Consider the following 9,293-nt stretch of genomic DNA (forward strand, 5'->3'; position numbering starts at 1 on the left):
GCAGGCAGCAGAGTTAGATGCGTAAGTGGCCATTGGGATGGTGCTATTGGCGGCTTGTGGACAAGAATTAAGGTGGGGGGTCGGCAGGCAAGTAGCAACAGCAAGGTCAGTAGCCCAGGGATAGGGATCTGGGGGACGGGTAGGGAGACATGCAAGACCTCTTGGTGCTTGATGACTCTCTCCAAACCCTTACACTAAGAGACCTGATCGACCCTAGCATGGCTTCAAGCAGCCTAAGGTGGTGTCCCTGAGATCTGGGAGCACTGCCCCCCTTTTGTTTGGCTGCACCCATGGCACGTGGAAGTTCCTGGGCCAGGGATCAAATCTGGGCCACAGTAATGACCTGAGCTGCAGCAGTGATAAGACCAGGTCCCTAACCCACTGAGCCACCAGGGAACTCCTCAGAGTCCCCTTTTGTGTTCCTATCTGGAAAAGTTCTGGGCTGTGCAAAGAATTTACTGTTTGTTTTAGCCAACACCTGGCAAAGGCCTCTGACCTCCCTTTCTTAGAGCATTTATAAAAAAGGGCTTCTTTGCCCTCTGTCCCTTTGAGATGTAAGCTCAGGAGTGTCTTTCCCAAGGTCCCCGAGAGTCATCCCCCCAGAAGGCGACATCAGGAAGGGTAGGGCCTCCAAGTCCCAGTCTCCCCTCCCACTCTCTCCTTCTCCCTCTAAGTGCCCAGTGACCTCTGTGCAAAGTGGATGGAGCTCAGCAACATCCCTACTGTCCGTAGTTACTAAATGAAATCTATTTCTGCGGTTTTAGCTCATGTCTGGCTTTGTTTATCTTTGGTAGTTGCTAAGGAGTTGGCAATGGCCTGGGGAACTCAAAGCTGCAGACCGAATGAGGGGTGAGCCAGAGGCACCCTTGCGTCCAGGTCAGCGTGATGATGACCGATGCACTGGTGCCTTGAGCAGCAGTGGTTTGGGCAGTGTTTTAGGCCACTTTGGGGGCTTTGGTCCAAGAGGGGCTACAAGATGTGCAGTCCGGAGTGGATCAACGTGGCCAGAGAACACCAGTGCCACCACCTCCTTGCAGCCCTCAGAGTGACACAAGAGGGGGCCAGGAACCCCTGACAGGAGGCAGCTGGCATGCTTCACACATGTCAGCTGTTGGGCCACAGTCTTTCTCTCTCTTAATGGGACTGCGTTTGTGCACACGAACCATAGTCACACACCCCAGTATGTTATGGTGGCAAATCTATCCTGTTCAGCCATGAATCTCTTTACTGGGGACCCTTTCTGGAGGTCATGGTCACTGCCCTCTCGACTGAAAGGAATTTCTTTTCTTTTTTCCAGCAGGGGGGGAACGTTCCTTTTGACGAGTAAGGGGGTGAAAAGAAAATTCTAGTAAATGGAAAGTGGTGTGGAAGGCCCCTCTTGCACTTGATGGGTATGTGAATGGGCTTTCAGGATGAGGTCAGACTTTTGGGAATTTAAGGAAGTCCCATGGGGGTGGGGGGTGGGGAGAGATTTGGAAACAGGGCACGAAGCCAAGAATCCAGGACCAGAAGGCTCTCCGCCTGCCCCTTTGGTGACCAAGGGTGATAATTTCAACCCAGAGTTCCAAGTGATATTCAGTTCTTCTATGTAGGCTTAGTATTTGCTATAGTATTTGTAGTTAATTATGTTGCCTTCCCTATTATTGTGTTAAGGTGAATCTTTGTTGTTCTAGAGATTTTTTCCCAGATAATTGGAATGGAGCACCTGCTAAGTGAAGTGGAGTACCCCAAAAGCAAACGGTATTTACTTCAGGTAGATAAGTTTAGCCATCCCACAACCTATTCAAAACGTTTAAAAAAATTTTTATCTACAAAAAAAAAAGAAAAAGAAAAAAAAAGAAGCAAGGGAGTTCCCGTCATGGCACAGCAGAAACGAATCCGATTAGGAACCATGAGGTTGTGGGTTCGATCCCTGGCCTTGCTCAGTGGGTTAAGGATCCAGCGTTGCTGTGAGCTGTGGTGTAGGCGGCAGCAATAGCTCCAATTTGACCCCTAGCCTGGGAACCTCCATATGCCGTGGGTGCGGCCCTAAAAAGCCACAAATTAAAAAAATTTTTTAATTATTAATTAATCATTTAATTATTATTATTATTATTATTATTATTATTTTTTAGTCCCACACCCGTGGCATATGGAGGTATCTGCAGCCTGGGTTGGAGGAGGCCTGCGTTGTGGGTTGGAGTGGGTCTGGAGGAAAATTATTTTGCTTCCTTTTTTTAGGTTTGTATATATGTTTGGATAACTGGCTCCTTGATAAGGACTTGTTTGGTTTGGTTTTTGGGTCTGCCTTGCTTCCTCCCACCCACAGTGCCTTAGGACAAATCTTTACCTTCCTCCAGGGCAGGCACCTGGCGGGTGGTGTTGGCTGTGCAAAAGCCCTGCAAGGGTTACGATGCGAGCGGAAGGATTATTTACTCTTCTCTCTTTCTCAGGTCCTCAGGGCTGTGGATTTAGTTTAGGGAGACTGCCTCTTCTCAGTGTTTCTTCTCTCTAAGAGGTTGAGGGGAGCTGCTTGGTGGGGGTGGGGCAGTCACCAGGAGCCATCCAGTCACCTGGGGTTACCTGGGGTGGGGTGGGTGCCTCCCAGCCTGGGGGGCTCATCCCCTTCCCTCTTCTTAAATTCATAAGGGCTGACATCAATTTGGACTTAAACTTTATTTATTTATTTATTTATCTTTTGCCTTTTCCAGGGCTGCACCAGAGGCATATGGAGTTTCCCAGGTTAGGGGTCTAATCAGAGCTGTCGCTGCCGGCCTATGCTAGAGCCACAGCAACGCCAGATCCAAGCCGTGTCTGCGACCTACACCACAGCTCACGGCAATGCTGGATCCTTAACCCACTGAGCGAGGCTAGGGATTGAACCTGCAACCTCATGGTTCCTAGTCGGATTCGTCAATCACTGAGCCACAACGGGAACCCCTGGACTTGAACTTTAACTCCTCCCACTTCTTGCATCCAGACAAATTAGCTGATTGATACCGGATTTGATTCTGATGATTTAGCTGCAGATTGAAACTTTTTTCCATTTCATCCGTCTCAATTTCCTTTTTATTTTTCTGCTTAGTTTGGGCTAGATAGACACGGCTCTTTTCCTACATTGCATGCTTTATTTTTTGTGCTTGAAAACTGCTCCCACTGTTCAGAGGCACCTGCAAGTTTCTGTTCCTCATTTTCTCACCACTTTCAAAATACATGTTATTTCTACATTCTCTTCTTTTGTTTTGCTTTGTTTTGCCTCACCTGTCACATGTGGAAGTTCCCAGGCCAGGGGTCAAACCCTCGCCACAGTTGTGGCCTGCACCACAGCTGCGGCCTGCACCACAGCTGCTGCAGTGCTGGATCCTTAACCACTGTGCCACAAGAGAACTTCCGACATTTGCTTCTTTTGTAATTGTTGGCTTCTTAGTGGTGCTTTTAAGATTCTCACTGGTTTTATGCTTATTGGTTATATGGGGTTGATAACATGTGAAAAATTACTTGGGCACAAGAAGACAATGCAGTCCAGTGATGGACTGTGTGGTTCACAGTGGCCAGTCAAAACTGATCTTTTGAGGAGTTCCCACTGTGGCTCAGTGGAAACCAACCCAACTAGTATCCATGAGGACGCAGGTTTGATCCCTGGCCTTGCTCTGTGGGTTTGGGATCTGGTGTTGCCATGAGCTTCAATGCAAGTCTCAGATGCAGCTCAGATCCAGCAGTGCTGTTGCTGTGGCGTAGGCTGGCAGCTATAGCTCCCATTCAACCCCTAGCCTGGGAACTTCCATATGCTGTGGGTATGGCCCTAAAAAGACAAAAAAATAACAAAAACAAAAACAAAAACAAAAACAAAAAAACCACCTTCACTACAGCCGGTGACAACTGTTGGTGGAGAGAAGACTTGATATTCTTTTTTTTTGGAGTTTTTCTTTCTGTGAATTGGTAGACATTGAAATTTAAGTGGAAAATCTCTGTATATATTCTCTCTCTCTCTTTTTTTTTTTTTTTTGCTTTTTTAGGGCCGTGCCCACGGCATGCAGAAGTTCCCAGACAAGGGGTCTAATTGGAGCTACAACTGCCAGCCTACATCACAGACACAGGAATGCAGGATCTGAGCCACATCTGTGACCTACACCACGGCTCAGGGCAATGCTGGATCCTTAACCCACTGAGCAAGGCCAGGGATCAAACCCTCATCCTCATGGATACTAGTCAGATTTGTTACCACTGAGCCACAATGGGAACTCCTTGTGTTGTTTCTTTACAAATCAAATGTTTTTTTATATCTCCTGAACTGTGCTTCGGTGGTTTGGGGGAGGGGGAAACTTGTGTAGCTGACAAGCTGTCTGAAAAATATCTGGCAGTTAATTAAGTGGCTTTTGCCATCAACTTGGTTAGGTGGTTTCAGATATTTATATTTTATTATGGAGACAGAGAAGCATAATTTTTGAACTGTCTGCCCAAATACTGAGTGCCAGCCTAACTGCTATACTCTCCTCAGTTATTCTGAAGAATAACGATCAAATTCTAGTTGGATAAGCATTATGTTAAAATCATTTGTTTCCTTTTTTTTTTGCCACTTTATGTACATATCCAGTTAACTGCCTTTTTGATTAGGCCCTACTTTAATTTGTCCGAAGGAAGATTTAAGGCATTTTTCACATAAGAGGAAACACAGGCACAAATCTAATAGGACAAACTTTTTCGTACTTTAAGTGTTTTCCTTCTTAATGTCCATCTAGGTAGCCACATATTTAGCTTCAGGAAAATCTGCTAAACGGGTTTCTAAAGAAGTCCCACCATTTTAATTAATTAATTAGTTAATTAATTAATTATATTTATTTATTTATATTCCTACAAGCAAGGTATGAGCATTCCAGCTGCTCTAGGTCCTGTGAACACTTGCGGTCAGTCTTTTTTTTTTTTTTTTTTGGTCTTTTCTAGGACTGCACCTGCGGCATATGGAGGTTCCCAGGCTAGGGGTCGAATTGGAGCTGTAGCCACCTGCCTACACCAGAGCCACAGCCATGTGAGATCTGAGCCTTGTCTGCTAACTACACCGCAGCTCACGGCAACGCCAGATCCTTAACCCACTAATCAAGGCCAGGGATCGAACCCAAACCCTCGTGGTTCCTAGCTGGATTCATTTCCGCTGAGCCGGATGGGAACCCCTGTGCCATATTTTAGATTCCACGTATAAGTGATACCATATGATGTTTGTCTTTCTCTGTTTGACTTACTTTGCTCAGTGTGATAATCTCTCTGTCCATCTATGTTGCTGCAAATGGCATCATTTCATTCTTTCTAATGTACTTCAGCCATTCTGATGGGAGTATTGTGGCATTGCCTCGTGGTTTTAATTTGTACCTCAAGGCTATTTGATTCTGTGAGTCACTCTACCCAGGCTTTTACTTTTTATCTGAAAAATATCTTATATTTTTAGATAGTGGACTATGCCAAGGTTTAAAATGGTTTCTGAGATGACTGGACGGCTTTACTAATTCACTTATTTCCAATCCTTGGTATCAATATTCTTGTAATCTTAAAAATGCGCCCGCGCGTGCACGTGTGTGTGTGTGTGTTTATATCCAGTAAGCCTCTGTTTCAGAGAAGACGTTTTCTCTAGAATGTTCTTGGAATATGGAGTCATGCCACGTGATTCCACCTGTGATCAATCCCTCAGATCAGGTATCTTTTCAGTTTTTTAAGAAAGGACTTTGCCCCTGAGAGTCAGTTTACATAGGATTGGAAAGTGAAATGTGAGAAGTTGGAGCAGTTCTGTCTTTTAAATATGAATTTGGGTAAGAAAAGCCTGAATTTTGCTGGCCCTAGACAATTACTGGCAGTGCAGTATCTGCCTTGAAGACATCTAGGATAGGACCATGTTAGAAAGTTATAGCCCAAATACCACCTCAGTGAGGCCCGCCCTGATCACCTTAATTAATTAATTAATTTATTTATTGGCCACACCCAAGGTATGGAAACTCCTGGGCCAGGGATTGAACTCCCTGCTCAACCTATTTAATATGCAACATGGTGCCCCAGCTCCTGATCCTCTTTATTTGACTCTTTTCTCTCTCCCGTAGCCCTCATCATCTTCTAACTTATCTATGTGTTATTGTGCCAGTTACAGGTTATTTTAGCTCCGACCCACCTTCCTATATTCTCTATGATGCTGGGGCTGGAACTCTGAAAAAGATCTTTCTACTTTGCCACCTGGTCCCTGTTAGACTCTGCATAGACAATGCCTGAGGGAGGTTGCAGCATGCAGAATTTCCTGGACCAGGGATCAAAGCTGAGCCACAACAGTAATCCGAGTCACAGCAGTGGCACAGAGTCCTTAACCGCTAGGCCACCAGGGAACTCCCACTTTGCAGTGTTTTTAATATTTCCAGAAACAGCTTCACCGCACCCGCCTCAGAAATACCAGCACCAACCAAGCAGTACTCCCTCCCTGTTCCCCCCCACTTCTCCCTACCCTACTATAACGGCAGCTTCATAAGGGCAGGGGTTTTGCCTGTTTTGCACACAGGACTATTCCAAGCAATTAATACAGGGCCTGGGCACTTAATAAGTGCTCAATAATATTTGTGGGCTGAGTGAATGGCTGGGTGCATGGGTAGATTGTTGCTGGTTTATGATTGTATTTGAATTACTTGTTTGACTGAGTTTTCTGTTCATTCTGAGCCAAGATTAACATAAAGTGAGGTATAAATACATTAGAATAGCATTTTTTTTTTTTAAAGATAGACACAGTCTCCAGAACTTGGGTGTTTAGACTTAAGGTTTATCTAGTGAGGTTTTGGGGACAGTCCTGGATTGGGAGATTGAAAAGCAGGATAAAGCTACTAATGACAGGGACAGCCCAATATTCCTCTAGTCAGTGGTCTGCTCAGGAGATCAATGTATTTAACAAAATAATTTGACACACTCATTTTGGACCAACCAATAGCCTTGTACTCTTTTTTTAGAAACTAGGATTTCACAGTCAGGGCTGAATCCCTGGTAGAAGCCGCTGAGTTATGGAGACAGGAATAGAGAACAATCTCTGGCAAGAAGCAAAGGACATGTGAGGTTAGAGTGCTAACTAGTCCAAAGGGAATTCATGCACTGGTTTTCCATTTGATCAGAGGACAAGTGAGTGACTGGGATCCAGAAGTGGGAGGACTCACTTCCATGGAGTATTTATTATTTATTTTTAGGGCTGCACCTGCAGCACATGGAAATTCCTGGGCCAGGGGTCGGATTGGAACTGCAGCTGCCAGCCTACACTACAGCCACAGCAACTCCAGATTCTTAACCCACTGAGTGAGGCCAGGGATGGAACCCGCATCCTCATGGATACTAGTTGGGTTCTCAACCCACTGAGCCACCATGGGAACTCCCCAAAGCACCTTTAGACTACAATTGGAACAATGCAGAGAAGATTAGAGTGGCCTGTGCACAAGGATCAGATGAACATTCATGAAGTGTTCTGTTGTTGTTTTTTGGGCTGCATCAGTGGCATCCAGAAGTTCCCCAGCCAAGGATGGAACCCACACCACCGCTGTAACCAGATCCACAGCAGCGACAATGCTGGATCCTTAACCTGCTGAGCCACAAGGAAAATCCAACTTGCTTTTTTGGTTTGTATCGTAGTGTTCCATGGTTTTGAGTCCCCTCACCCTTTCCACTTGTGAGGACACAGCAGAAGACAAGAAGCCCTCCCAGGAAGTGGGTTCTCACCAGATGCCACATCTGCAGGCATCTTGACCTTGAACTTCTCAGCCTCCAGATTTATGGGAAATGAACGTTTGTTGCTTAAGCCCCAAACAAAACAAAACGACACCCCCACCCCCAAGTATCTTGCAGATACCGGTGACTTAGAAAGTCACTCTTCATTAAAATAAATTTTTTCTTTTCTTATTTATTTATATGTTTATTACTAGTTTTTTAGCTCATCAAACACCATTTTTTTTTTTTGGTATATATATATTTTTTTTCCTAGGGCCACACCTGGGGCATATGGAAATTCCCAGGCCAGGGGTTGAATAAGAGCTGTAACTGCCAGCCTACACTATAGCCACAGTAACGCTGATCCAAGTGGCATCTGCGACCTACACCACAGCTCACGGCAATGCTGGATCCTTAACCCACTAAGCGAGGCCAGGGATCGAACCTGTGTCCTCCTGCCTACTAGGTTCGTTACCGTTGAGCTGCAATGGGTACTCCCAGAGTTGCTTCTTTTAGGTTTTGGCTTCCTATGAAGAAAATGGGATTATTGAGTAACTTTGATTACTTTGTTAGTGGATGTGTGTGAAGTTTTAACTCAGTGATGTTGTACAGAGAGAATGTTTGGTGCCCTTTGTTTTTTTCACTAGTCTTGTTGTGTCTGCTGCGTGCTTTAAGAAAAGAGTCTGACCCCTTGACTCTTTGCACTGGGTAGATTTCTTCTCGGGGATTGACTCTCAGACCCACATAGAAAAGCCCTCGTGCTTCCCAGCAGTTTATGAGCTCAGGAGAACAAGGTAAGGTTTTTTCCTGCGTGAGTCTAAAGCAGTTTTCCTTTGTTGACCTTGAAAATGAACTGACAACCAGGGTATAAACCGATAGCAGGAGCAGGGAGGGCTATGTGGAATTATTTGTTTTGTGGTGCTTGGCAGAAACTTAAAACTTTATGAGTGTTTTTGCAGGTCTTTTGGGGCTTGTTTTCTTCTTTTTTCTTTCAGTAATACGGGTAAATCAGGATTATGTTTTATGCATCTTCTTCTGACAAGACGGTGTAAGCTCAGATTAGTTTACAGGTTGGAATTTCTACGATGTTTATTAGCGGAAGGAGAGTGATTTAGGCCGCTTAATGCTGGTGGCGGCATGTATTTTAGTGAAATTTGTCTTTTTAGAAAAAAAGCCTTTAAATGCTTCTGAACTTTAGTATAGGGCTGTAGTATAGGGCGATCCCAGAGACAATATGAACTACGTTGAATTGGGAAGAATTTTCAGGTTTTAAAAAACAATCTTTTAAGTGAAATGAGCACCTCTAGAGAGTTGGTTTGCAAAGGGGATTAATATCACAAAGGAGTTTCTTAGCAACAGTGGCATAAACAATATTTGCAGCACAGGAAGTCTTTAATTCTTCCAGGAAACCCCCCACGCCCCACCAAAACATTTCATTTAATTATGAAAGAGGATCGCTAGAAATCAGCCTTAGGAAAATGAATGGATGTGGTTTGGAGGTGCAGGAAAGGGCCAGGAGGCATGAGCTTCATCCTTCACCATCTTTATATAGGGCTGACCTCATGGTGGGTTTGGCAGATAGGCTGATAAAAAGTCCTAGTCCA

At 44.9% G+C, this 9,293-nt stretch overlaps 1 non-coding gene across 1 annotated transcript; it reads left to right on the top strand.

The window, feature by feature from the left end:
- Nucleotides 1-7,354: 7,354 nt before the first annotated feature.
- LOC125134764 (U6 spliceosomal RNA) lies at nucleotides 7,355-7,460 on the top strand. Its single transcript, XR_007136768.1, has one exon. It is a non-coding gene; the product is annotated as a U6 spliceosomal RNA (small nuclear RNA).
- Nucleotides 7,461-9,293: the final 1,833 nt, after the last annotated feature.

The sequence above is a fragment of the Phacochoerus africanus genome, chromosome 8 (assembly GCF_016906955.1).
Source record: "Phacochoerus africanus isolate WHEZ1 chromosome 8, ROS_Pafr_v1, whole genome shotgun sequence".
Lineage (NCBI taxonomy): Eukaryota > Metazoa > Chordata > Mammalia > Artiodactyla > Suidae > Phacochoerus > Phacochoerus africanus.